The sequence below is a fragment of the Panthera onca genome, chromosome A1 (genome assembly GCF_046562875.1).
Source record: "Panthera onca isolate mPanOnc1 chromosome A1, mPanOnc1 haplotype 2, whole genome shotgun sequence".
NCBI lineage: Eukaryota > Metazoa > Chordata > Mammalia > Carnivora > Felidae > Panthera > Panthera onca.
The window spans coordinates 121649656-121661861 of NC_138339.1; the positions used below are offsets into that span (position 1 = coordinate 121649656).

The window sequence follows — 12206 nt, forward strand, 5'->3', positions numbered from 1 at the left end:
GGTCTCTATGGGAAAGGCAAACAGGTAAATAATAACCACAGCATGTGTTCAGCCCTGCCCTAAGCTGTAAATTTAGGCTGGAATGCTAAAGGAGGTGTCTCCTCCAGTAGAGTCCAGAAGGCTTCCTGGAAGGGGTGGTGTCCCAGCTGGACAGATCTGGCCGAGGGAGTTGTGTGTGAAAGGACCTGGGGTAGGAGGAGGGGAAGGTAACTGAGGAGGGCAGGTAAAGTTGAAAAGGAAGGGGGGATTGTGGTGGTGCAGAATTAGAAGGCCCTGCTGGTCAACTTAAGGAGGGAAAGAGGAGCCATTGAGAGATCCTGGAAAAAAAGGTCAGATTCACATTCTTTTGTTCTGTTTGTTTGTTTGTTTGTTTATTTTTGAGAGAGAGCAGGGCAAGGGCAGAGAGAGGGAGACACACAATCCAAAACAGACTCCAGGCTCTGAGGTGTCAGCACAAAGTCTGTCTGGGGCTCGAACCCACGAACCATGAGATCATGACCTGAGCCGAAGTCAGACGCTTAACCAACTGAGTCACCCGGGTGCCCCAAATTCACATTCTTTACAGGTTTTAACTGTCCTTCTCGCTTTTCTGCACAGGTTTCTGTGGGGATGCCTGGGATGGGAGTAGAGACACCCACAGACAAACAGGAACAGGAGCCAGGTGCACTGAAGGTTAGGAAAGATGGTCCCTACCTCCTTCCCTCACATCTGGAATCAGAGACTTACATTAGAAATCTGGCTGTACTGCTTCCTAGTGGTATGACCTTGGGCAGGTGACTGAGCCTTCATTTCTTCATCTGTAAAATGGGAATAATAATGCTCACCATCACCGAGGATTCTTGTGGCACTTCAGTGAAAGAATTTGTCCATTCTTTTACTGAACACATATTTAGCACCTACTATGTGGTAGGCCCGGTGCCAGGTGCTGGCATTACAGCACTGAATTAGACAGGCATGATCCCTACTGTCTCTTGGAACTTCCATTCCAGTAGAGAAGACAGACAATAAACAAACAAACAAATGAGATAATTACAGATTGTGTTAAAGTGCCGTGAAGGAAACAAACAGTAGGACATGAAGGAGGATAACTGGAGGTGGGGGAAAGGAAGGGGCTGCCTTACTCACTGTGGCCTGAGTAGCTTATCTGAGGAAACCTGGAGATGTAGAGCTCAGAACACAGCATTCCAGGCGAAGGAAAGGGCAGCTGCCAAGGCCCTGGGGTGGGAGACAATAAAGGGGTTAGCCTGATGCCTCTAAGATGCTAAGCTTCCTGAGGGCAGGAAACTAGGTCTCTTACCTCTCCCAACCGGCTGGACAAATACAGGGTAAGATGCATAGAAATGGAGGGGATTTTCCAGCTTGCTGGGCCAACTTCCTCCCCACCCGCAGCCCCTGGAGTGATGTTGGGGGGTTGCTGGCCTCATCAGTAGGTCCATCTGCACAGCTTAATCTGTACTCCAGCTGTTCTGTACAGGAAAGTCCTCTGCCCACTCCTGCTCCTTTCCCAGGGTTCCCAATCCTCTCCTCAGACAGGAGGGGCAGGTTGGGGCCCCTCCAGAATCTGCTGGTCCAGAGTCTGGACTGAACAGAATTTAGTATCTGCCCTGCAGGGGCTGCGGGGGAGGATGTGTCCCTGATGAATATCACCAAGTGTTTTAGGATCATTGGGGCCTTTTGGGAGTCTCCGCCTTGGTCTGGGTCTCCCTTCAGGGAAAGAAACCGCGAAGAAAGATTTCTTGCACATGAGTACGTTTCACACGCAGCAACCGGCACCCCCACCCTGCCCCGTGCTGCAGAGCACACACAGCTCCTCTCACACACTCACCATCCAGCTGCACACTGCGTCTCCATGGCAACCAGTAGGCCTGGTCCACGGATGTTAGAAATAAGTGCCAGAGGAAGAGAAGAGAGAGAGGGAGAGACAGAGGAGAAGCATCAGAAATAAAGAGACTCAGAAAGACAGCCTCCCAAGGAGGACCCCACTCTTTCCTTGCACCCCCCCTCCCCCCCCGCCAGAGACTCTTGAATGGACTCAAGGCCTGAGGATGGAGGGGCTCAAGACGGGGACTAAGTAGTGGGCTGGGGGCTGTCTGGAAACAGGTAATGGGGCACAGTGGGCAGTGAGGGAGGAGGAGTATCAGGGAAACTTGAATGACAGTCTGGAGTCCTGGGCTAAGAATACTTGGTCCAGGTAAAAGACAGATGAGGGGGTTGGGTGGGGGTGGGAGACTTGGTGGGGGGCTCCCTTCCCTTCTTCCAGGCCTAATTGGCTGCTCAGGCTGAAACCTCCTCTTAGTCACTTAGTCTAATTAGAATTGTTCCTGAGAAGATGGTGGGGGAGGGGAAGGAGAAGCTCGGGTGTGAAGGTGGAAGGGTGGGTGGAGACAGAGCTGGGGGTGGGGAGTAGGAGTTCCTTCTATCACCTTCCATCAATTCCATCACCGGCCAGTGGATGGGCTGAGCTCTAACTGTCCAGGTTGTGGGTCACTGTACATCCTGGCCTTCTGTCACCAATGCTCCCTCAAACACCCCTGCTTTCTGCTTGGCCCCTGTGTCTCTCTCTGTCTCTGGCTCTACCTCTTACTCTCTCTGGCTCTCCCTTGTTATCTCCTCACCTTCCTCTTCACCTTTCCTCAGGGTCTTCCAATCTCTGGCCAGCAATATTTGAATAATAAACAGGTGAAGTATTTAGGAGTTCTGGCTAGGGCTGAAGCAGGGGCAGGGAGAGCAGGGAGAGGGGATTATACTGGAAGCAGCCTCATCTTCTGGGAGTAAGAGGGAAGGGGACAGACACTGCCTGGCATGACTCCCCTGACCCCCTCCCCCTTCCCAACCCCAACTAAGGAGAGACCTCGCTGGAGTCTGTGGAGCTTGGCTTCTGGAGCTGGACTGTCTGGACTGCCTTGAACAAGTCACTTAACCTCTCTGAGCATCAGTTTCTTAGCTATGAAATGGGGATAATAAATCCTAAATTTTTTGTGTGGATTTAAGGCGATGGTGCATGTAACCAGTTTAGTCCAATAAATTGTAAGTGCTCAATAAATGCAACTTTTCTCATCACTCCCAGACTCCTTTCCTTTCCCTTCTGGAACCAGGACATCTGCATCTTCCAAACTCTCCTTATTCTGCTTCCTCAGTCTTTCAGGCTGAAAATGACCTCTTAGCTCTTAGACTCACCTTCCTTGCCTATGCAGTGCCAGGAGGGCTATGTGAGAAGTTAGGCATGGATCCTGCCCCCTTGCCACAGGGTTAGGACAGACCCTCCTCCAGTTTGGGATCTGATCTTCCCTTTTCTGCAGTACTCCGAGGGAGGAAAGGGGACAGCCATAAATGATGTAGGGGAAGTGTACTTGCTGAGGGGGACAATAAGGGATGAGCAATGTCCAGAAACCTAAATATTTCATGGGGCTGCAGCACTGGGAAGGGCAAAGTCCCCGAGCTGTGTTTGTGAATATGCTTGCAATTCCATGTGGCTTGGAGCTCTTCCACATGCCCAGTGCCCTCTGCACGTGCTCCAACCCTCAAAGTGCTGCGCCTACAGAAAATTGCCCCGATGAACCCTTTCCTGGCCACGATCCCTCCAAAACCCCTCATCACATGCATATTTTGTTTCTTACAGCTGTAGTAGTTTGTTCAGGTTTGAAGCTGTATTTTGACATGGGCACGCTTTTCTTGCTCATTCAATTTCCCCTTTCGATCCCCCAAGGACAGATGCTCTTGCCCCTCACCTCCTCGGCCTTATCAGGGGAGCCCAGTAGCTGGAAAGAGCCGGTGGGGTGGGAGCAGGGGCGGGGCTGGGGTGGGGATGGCAGGGGGGAGGTCTGAGGAGGTTGACTGAAGAGGAAGGTATCCATTACAGCAGGTGGGAGTGGGTGGATAGCAACAAGGTCTTCTGGCCTCAGAGTGCACGGCTTACAGATGAGCTGGGAGGACCGCCTTTGCCAAACCTCTGCCTCCAGGTGGCCCCTGTTCCCCACTCTCTGTGACCCTTCTGACTCCATAACTAAGTAGGGGATTAGAAGGTGCCCTTGTGGTCTCTGTCATAGCTCCCCTTTGTCCTTTTCCTTGACCTTATCCCAGTCTATCGTCATTTCATTTATTTGTTTATGTGTTCAATTTCTGTCTCTTCCCACTAGAATAAAAGCTTGCAGGGGGCAAGAATCTTGTTTAACTTCTTTATCACCACTCAAAATGTTTACTGAATGAAGGAATGAATAAATGAAGAGGAAATCTATTTGGGGATTCTGTAGGAACAGCAAGAAAAGGGAGCAAGAGAGAGGGCTGGTGGGCCACAGCTGAGTAGGGATAAAGGCCAGAAGGATTGAGCACAGAGCAGGAAGGAGGTGTGGAAGGTGGGAGGAGGAGGTGGCCTGGGGATGAGAGGTGGACTGGAGAAGTGGGTGTGAGGAGAGAGCAGCGGTGGAGGTGGAGGAGCTAGAGCCTGGGGGCAAGAGATCTAGGGGAAGGCATCCAGGCTCCCAGAGGGGCTAGGGGCAGGGGCTTTGGGCAGGAGGAAGTTAAGCTTGGATAGGGGCCAAGGATAGGGTCTGCTCTCACCAAGGCTAGGCTTGGAATTTGGTCTGGGGCTACAGTGGGTGGAGTGTAGGAAGGGCTGAGCCATGGCAGTTTCCCAGGGCCTTCAGGTGCCATCAGTGTGTCTCAGACACTGACCCACCCTCACTCCCAAATCTGGCCCAGATGCCCAGCCTCAGTTATCCTTCCCTTACCCTTCCAGGCCCATAAACAGGAAATGGCCCAGCAGGGGCTGGCCAGTGCTTCCCTCAGAGCAAAAGCCTGAGATATTCCTGAGTAGGGGCGGTGCATGCAAACAGAAGAGAGGTCTTAACCCTTTGATTACCTATGGTATACCCAGAGAGGCCCCTTCAGAAGCCTCCATCCTGCCGAACCAAAGGTGACAGCAATATTCACTCGTTAGCTCTAAGCCCCACAGGAAGCTGGGGATGAAGAACGAATTCTTTCACGGGACTCTGCCTTGTCCCTTGGCCCACTCTCCAGCCTAGAAGGCAGGCAAGGGACAGTGGTGATAGCCTGGGTGAGGACGGAGAGACTCCCATCAGAGAGCTAGTGTCTCCACCACCACCCCCCCCCCCCACCGAATTGGCCAGAATGGCTATGTGTCATGGGGGAGCGGAGGAGATCATAGGTGCACACCTGCAGTGGTTGTCATGGCAACCTGACTTGGATCCCAAGAGGGTGGACTCTCCCCCAAAGCCCTGTGCAGCCTGGAACACAAGAGCAGAGACACATGGGGGGTTGGGGTGGGGGCAGGGAGGTCCACGTGCACGTGTGTACACACACACACACACACACACACACACACACACATTTTGGGCTTTGCAGAACTCTACTTCTTAGAGAACCCTGTCAGGTTCCTCCCTCTTCTACTTCCCTGGGTGAGGCTGAAACCAGGGATGGCGCCATAAGAGGATGTGCTGGGGCCAGGGAGAGGGAGGCACCCTACGAGGGGTGTGTGTGTTTCCCAGGTGTGTTGGTGTAGGATCCTGCGTGCAGTGTGCCTTGGGGGTGGGGGTGGGGGGGCTGTCCCAGTTGTGTGGAGGACTTGTGTATACTCAACTGACCCATCCCCAGTCCCAAAGCCAGACCACACAGAAGAGGGATTTGGGAGGGAGAGGATTATTAACAAAGACAACAATAATCACAGTTAACCTTAATTGAGAGCTTATTAAATTCCAGCTATGTGACTGTGGTGAGCATTTTATAGGCAGTGTCTCATGTGATCCTCACAGCAACTGTACAAGGTAGGAATTATTAGCCCCATTTACAGATAGGAAAACTGAGATTCTAAGAGGTTAAGTAAATTGCGCCCGGTCCAGGAGCTGGAAGAGAGACAGGGAGAGACTCTGCAGGAGTCTGCAGGAGGAACAGAGGATCAGGGTAGCAGCCACTGAGGCCACAAGTCCCATCCCTGGGCTCCACAGGACACTCATGCTCACGTGCTCCCATGCTCCTCGGCAAGGCTGCTCGGTGCTATGCCAAGAGGCAGGACCTGGCACCCTCGGGTTGTGGTGTCCGCCTGGCCTGGGTTGGGGCAGCTGAGGGCACCTGTGAGGGTGTGGGGACACCGAGCAGCGGGCATCGTGATTGGCACGAGCCAGGGGAGCGGCTGGCAGCCTTGCTCCTGGTAAACACGAGGAGAGGTTACTTCACAAGGAAACATTAATTAACTTTAATTAGCACCTTGCATCTCGGAATATTATTAACATCTCAATTTCTCTAATCAAGGCAGCAGGAGAGGGGCGGCATCTGCCTTGCCGACTCCTTCCTGGCCGTGCTCCCTGGCTTGGCGTGGTTCCTGCCTGGCCCCCACCCGCTGGATGGCACCCAGGAGCACCTCCTCAGGGGCAGGTTGCCAAGGGGAGCCAGGGAGTGAGGGGACGGGGACTGGCAGGGCCAAGAGAACAGGTCCAAGCCAGGGACATGTGAACCAGTGCCAGCGACAGGGCAGGAGGACAGGGGGTCTCCTTACCTTTCCAAGAAGACTATGGACACCAAAGGCAGGGCTAGGCTTGTGTCCCCTGACCCAGAGAACAGACATGGTTGCCTTGCTATTTCCCTCTTCCTTCCTTCTCCCTGCTTCTCCTCTCTTTCCCTCCCTCATTGAGCTAGCCTGCCCTCCCTCTCCCTCATGTCTTCTCTACCTTCTCTCTGTAACTCCCCCTCTCCTTCTCCTTCTTATAGAAGGGTGGTGGTCAGGGGCAGTGTGCTGGCTTCCACCACTGGGACACAGAAATGGGCACAGGATAAATCCTGTCCCCAGGGAGTTTAGAATCCCATGGAGGAGATAAGTCTTGGGAATAAAGAACTCTAATTGGGCTCTGTACTGATAGGCATCATAATAGAGGAGAGATAAAAGGCTGTGGGGGCTCCAGGAAGGAGGCAGAAATGGGAGAGGCAGGGACTCTAATTGTGGGTCACCAAGACAAACACCATCTGAGGGACCAGGAAAGCAGAAGATCTTGAGGCAGCAAGGGCACTTGGTGCCGACCAGCCCTTTTCCGCCCTCTTCAGGAGGCCATCATGGAGGGAAGGCCCTGAGGGCACAGGAGGTGATTCTCTGTTCATTACAGCCACCCTCAGTGGCTGTTAACCCTGCCTCGTGTCTGATATTAATAACTGACTATCCTCCTTGGTCTAATTACAGTGGCCTGCTGCTTGCACAGTTTGGGATTTATTTGGCAGTGTCCTCGTGGCCGTCTCCCGCGTCCATCCAATTTGTATTTATTGAGCACCTATTATGTCTTGAGGGCAGGGTCTGCCCTCGAGTAGACTCCAAGTGCTGAAGTTCCTCTCTACAGGGACTGGAGGGGTCATGGTGGAGGTGCCTACAGGCCTGGACATGTCAGCACAACGACAGCAGTGTCTGCCGGACTTCCCCACAGGGAAGAGGCTGGTTCCATACTGGCTTCGTCAGCACCCCTGGCTGCTGCAGCAGCTGCCTACAGTGTCATCCTTGTACATCCCCTCCCATCTCTTTTTTTTAGACCATCCAGAGGACAGCATCAGAAGACTACAGTTCAACTGTAAATCTTGTCCAACATTAACTCAGAGGGCAGGTTAAATGTTCAGTGGAGACTCCAATCTCAAACCCACCTAGCTGGGGAGGGCACACACCATTTGATTTTACTATCTACCTTGGTTCAGAAAACTGATCACACGTCACATTGCCAGGTGCAAGGTGGGACCAGTTTTGTTCGACCACCCTCATGTGGGGCCACGGAGCGGGGATGGGCACTGGCTTTGCCTTGGCTATCACTCTGTTTGCTGGAGTGGATCATCTTCATTGAGGCCTATGGGATCTCATTTAATTTTTGCAAGAACCTGGAGAAGCAGGAATGTCGATGCCCATTTTATAGCCTGGGAAACCAGACAAAGAGGTGAATCTACGCAGCTGGTAAGAAAGTGAAAGCAGAGCAGGACAAGAACCCGCTGTGGCCAACTCAGGATCACTTCCTTATTTGCGTCTTTCTGTTTTATTTGTGAGCTTACCCTCTGTCAGAAGCTGGGGCGCTGGGTTGGTGGGGGGGCCAAGTGCGGCCCCTGCCCTCAAGGACAATAAGAGAATGGCCACTTGTCTCTTAGCAAACCCTAGCTCTCCCCCTCCCTCCTCCAAACTCCTCCTCACCACCCCCCTCCTCCCAGCTCCCCAGGGCCCTAAACTGGGCCTCAGTAATTGTAGAGTAGCCCGCACAGGGCGGGGAAGAATCTGACGTTTCCAAAGGCCTTTTTGATGTTGATGATTATGGCGATGATGATGCTGTCCGTCTCCTACCAAGACTGGGGCCTTTCTTTGTTTCTCTCACCATCGGGGTCTTTCTCTCTCCCTTTCTCTCTCTCTCTCTCTCTCTCTCTCTCTCTCTCTCTGCCCTGAGGACTGGGCTTGTCAGAGGACCAAGAGTTGCTCCTCCTTGGGGGCTGGAAGGGGACAAACTGGGCAGAAGTGAAACGAGGGGAATCAACCCACCCTTCACCTTCCCCAAACTGGGCCCAGGGGTGTGCTGATGTGTCATTAGCATAACATTTGCATAAGGAACAATTGAGGAGATTGGAGTCTCGCCTCAGAGGAAACACCTGCAAGCTACAGTGAATGAAAGCTTCTCCCGCCTCCACCCTTAGATGCCTCCCACCCCACCCCAGGATGGGGGACGTGGCTGGAGCCCACTCATGTGCCTCGCAGTGAGGATGACGGCGATCGCAGTTATCATTCACGGAGTGCCTACTCAGTGCCAGGCACCGAGGTGGATGTTCTGTTTCTCTTCATCTTCGCAACCACCCTCGGTGGTACATTTTATTATTTTATAATACAGCTTACAAAGGAGGAAGCTGGGGCTCAGCCACCTCGAAGTCAAACAGATTATGTTAGCAGCGACAGAGCTGGGCTTTGGAATAGGGTGGTATGATTCAGTGCCCGTGCCCTCAACCACTCAACCACTCACAGCAGATTGGGGTGCTCGGGGCTCACTTCAGGCACCCAAATCCAGTCTCCATGGACTCAGGGGATCCTGGGAGGCTTAGAACAAGGGCTCCAAGACAGGCCGCTACCCAAAGGCACACATGCTTGCATACACACATGCACAGCGCTCTGCCCTGCCCCCACCTGTGCTTCTGGAGGCAGAGGAGCTGGGCTGACTTGGCCCATAACCAGGTTAGCTAAGATCCAATTAACTAGTTAGCGCCGGCAGAGCTGGGGGCAGGCAGGGCGCGCAGGAGAGCGGGACGGATGGGTTGGGTAATGTGCAGAGACAGCCAGAGACAGCGGCTCCGCTCTAACCTGATAAGCAGCTCCCAACATCACTGCCGCCCAGCCTGGCAGGCGGAGCGGCCTCAATCCTGGGTTGCTGGGGAGGGTGCTGGGACGGTCTCCGACCCCCATTCCTCCCTTCCACACATACACTGCCCTCATCTTCTGGCCTCTCCTCAGCAACACTCACTCCTGCTCTGCCCCCTCTAAGGACTGTGAGGAAGGCAGCTTCTTCTGCTAGATGTTTTCAATCACTATCTGCAGTCATGAACAGAAGGTAAGGGTGAAAGATCCACTTCCTCCAGGTGGGAGGCTGGGGGTGAGGAAGCTGGAAGAATTAATGGACAGGGGAGGTGAAAATAATAGCAGCCACTATTTGTGGAGATTGCCACGTGCCAGAGATTCTGCAAACCATGTATATGTACTCTCTCATTGACACTCACAACAACCCTCTGCTGTAGGCACGATCATAATCCCCATTTTGCAGATGGGAAAAGTGAGACCTGGAGAGGTTAGACACCTACCTGACTATCAAGATCCTTCAGGCTTAAAACCACCACCCCTTTGAACCATCCCTCTGAACCAGGTCTAGGATTAACAACAATATTACCGATAACAGTGTGCTTCTTGCTTTTGTATAATCACTTTAGAGTTTACAAAAGCTCTTTGGATTTAATCCTGACAAGTCTGTAAAGTAAGTGTTTTACTTCTAGCCCCTATTTTCCAGATAAATACACTTGAGGCTTGGAAGGGCTTGTGCCCCCAAGCCTCACAGCTGGTGAGTAACAGTCAGAATTTGAACCCAGGCCAGGTCTTGCTGACTCTTAGTCTAATGCTCTTGAGGAGACAGTGGAAAAAGTCTGTAAGTCAAGGGTGGGTCATTCATCTATTTACTTGTTTATCACGGCTAGTTGGAGGAGTATGTGCAAGGCACCACGCTGGGCACGCTGACTCAGGGCTGAAGAAAGCAAATGGCTTCCTGTCTTCATGGAACAGGTGGAGAGGAAGGCCCTGAACTTCCGTGTCTGGGAACTTAGGGCTGCCTTGGTCTTGGAACTCCAGGGAATGAAAGACCATTCTGGTCTAATTTCCTCATGTTTTTCAGAGGCTGCATCTGAACCCCAGAGGGTTAAGTGACTACCCAAGGTTATACAGAAACAGGCAGGCACACCAGGTCTCCTGGCTTGACCTGAAGTTTCCTCTCAGCCCAGGGCCTCCCCTTCATTGTAGGATGGGGACTTACTAACCCTGTAAGCTTTGGGTTCACCCACTGGGGAAGGAGCAGATGCTGTGCCAACCATCCCTGGGGTTGGCACCCCCATTTCCGTCTGTGCTCTGGGAGAAGAGAATCTCCTGAATCCTGGCCGCTTCAGGCCATCTGGGGCTGTGGGGTCAGGACCCAGGGATGAGTGTATTGAGCAGGACAGCAAGAGGAAGCTTGCACCTGTGTGGGCCACCCGTGTGAGATGATGTGTGCACCTCTGTGTCGCTCTCTGCTTTCCCTGATACCAGCACCAGAAGGGTTAAGCTGTCCCCGGCCAGTCCCCAGCCTGGGGGGCCTGAGGAGTAGGAGTAGTCAGTGCAGGAAGCTGCTCTCCCAGTCCCCAAGGCCCAGGGAGGGGGAAGGGAGACTTTCTCAGTCTCTTTCCCAGGCTTCTCAGCCTCCCTGGGGATCCAGCTACATGCCTAAGAGGTGACCCTTGACCCATCCCCCTCCACAAGCCTCCCCTCCCCTCTCCCCCCAACCCAGCCCAGCCAGAAAAGACTCTGATCATCACTCCAGGGCACTAGTAGAGTGGGATCTCCCTACTTCCTCACCTCATTTTCCCCACCATCTCACTTATTCCCCTTAGTGCCTAACTTCACTTCTGTCCCACAGTCACTATATTCAGACCCCTGAACTTCTTCCCCCACCCTGGCGCTGGGCCCCCAGGCCCCTCCTCCCAGCCCCCGCATTTGTAATCTTCTAAAAATAAAAGCTTGGGATTCAAGTAGGCAACTCCGGAAATATACAGTCCAGCCCAGGCATCCGCCGGGGTGGAGAAAGGACCCACATATGGAGAAATACCCAGACGCAGCAACGCCCCCACCCCCTGCCTCTCAGGTAAACACAGGAACTCTGTCTGTTCCTAAAGAGAAAGAAGGCAAGAGGAGGAGGATGGGCCCCAAAAGAGAGGGTGTGGGGGCCCCTCATGGGCTCCTCTGTCTGAAATCGTAAGTGATGGCTCCCCTCCTGCTTTCTCACTGCTTGGAGAACTAGCGGGCTGTCTCTTGCCATGGCCAGCTCTGACATCCTGTCAGGACTGAAACCCAGGGAAATTCCAGCAGGTTTGGGCCTAGTCCCTGCTCAGTTTCCCAGGAGTAAGCAGACAGCCACCGTGGGCAGCACTGGTCAGAGACATGTATTCTTTATCCCTCTGCCTCCCCGTGGACCCTGGCCAGGACAAAGGCTGAAGGGGTCAAGGAGGGGCATCATCTGAGATCTCTTTGTTTCCCAGCTGTATGATCAGGTGGCCCGGGGAGAAAGGGTTTTGCAGTGTCCTGCAGGGATACTTCAGCTCCTCTATGACTGGTCCCGGCCACTTCCTCAGAGTGGCAGAAGGACGAGGACCAAATCACACTGGATTTGATAAGATCCACTCCCACACTGGGCCTTATGAACTTCCTGGGCTGGAATGTGTGTAACTGCTCAGCAACACATCTTGGGACCTCATGAACAATGGTCATAATTAGAAGAATAATAGTAATATTTTTCAAGCACTTGCTCTGTGCCAGACCTGGGCCAAATACTACATACACATCATTCTCACTTAATCCTGTCAGGAGCCCATTTTTATTACCCTTGACTTATAGGCGAGGAAACTGAGGCACAGGTTGCTCATAGAGCCGGCGCTAGCCTTAGGTCACACTAGTAAATGGCAAAGCT

The 12206-nt window shown here is 53.0% G+C and overlaps 1 long non-coding RNA gene across 1 annotated transcript; it reads right to left on the reverse strand.

Annotated features, from left to right (window-relative positions):
- Positions 1-598: 598 nt before the first annotated feature.
- On the reverse strand, positions 599-5332 carry LOC144616944 (uncharacterized). The gene is made up of 3 exons (XR_013556872.2): positions 5173-5332; positions 1826-1865; positions 599-1215 (listed from the first exon to the last, which is right to left on the reverse strand). It is a non-coding gene; the product is annotated as an uncharacterized LOC144616944 (long non-coding RNA).
- Positions 5333-12206: the final 6874 nt, after the last annotated feature.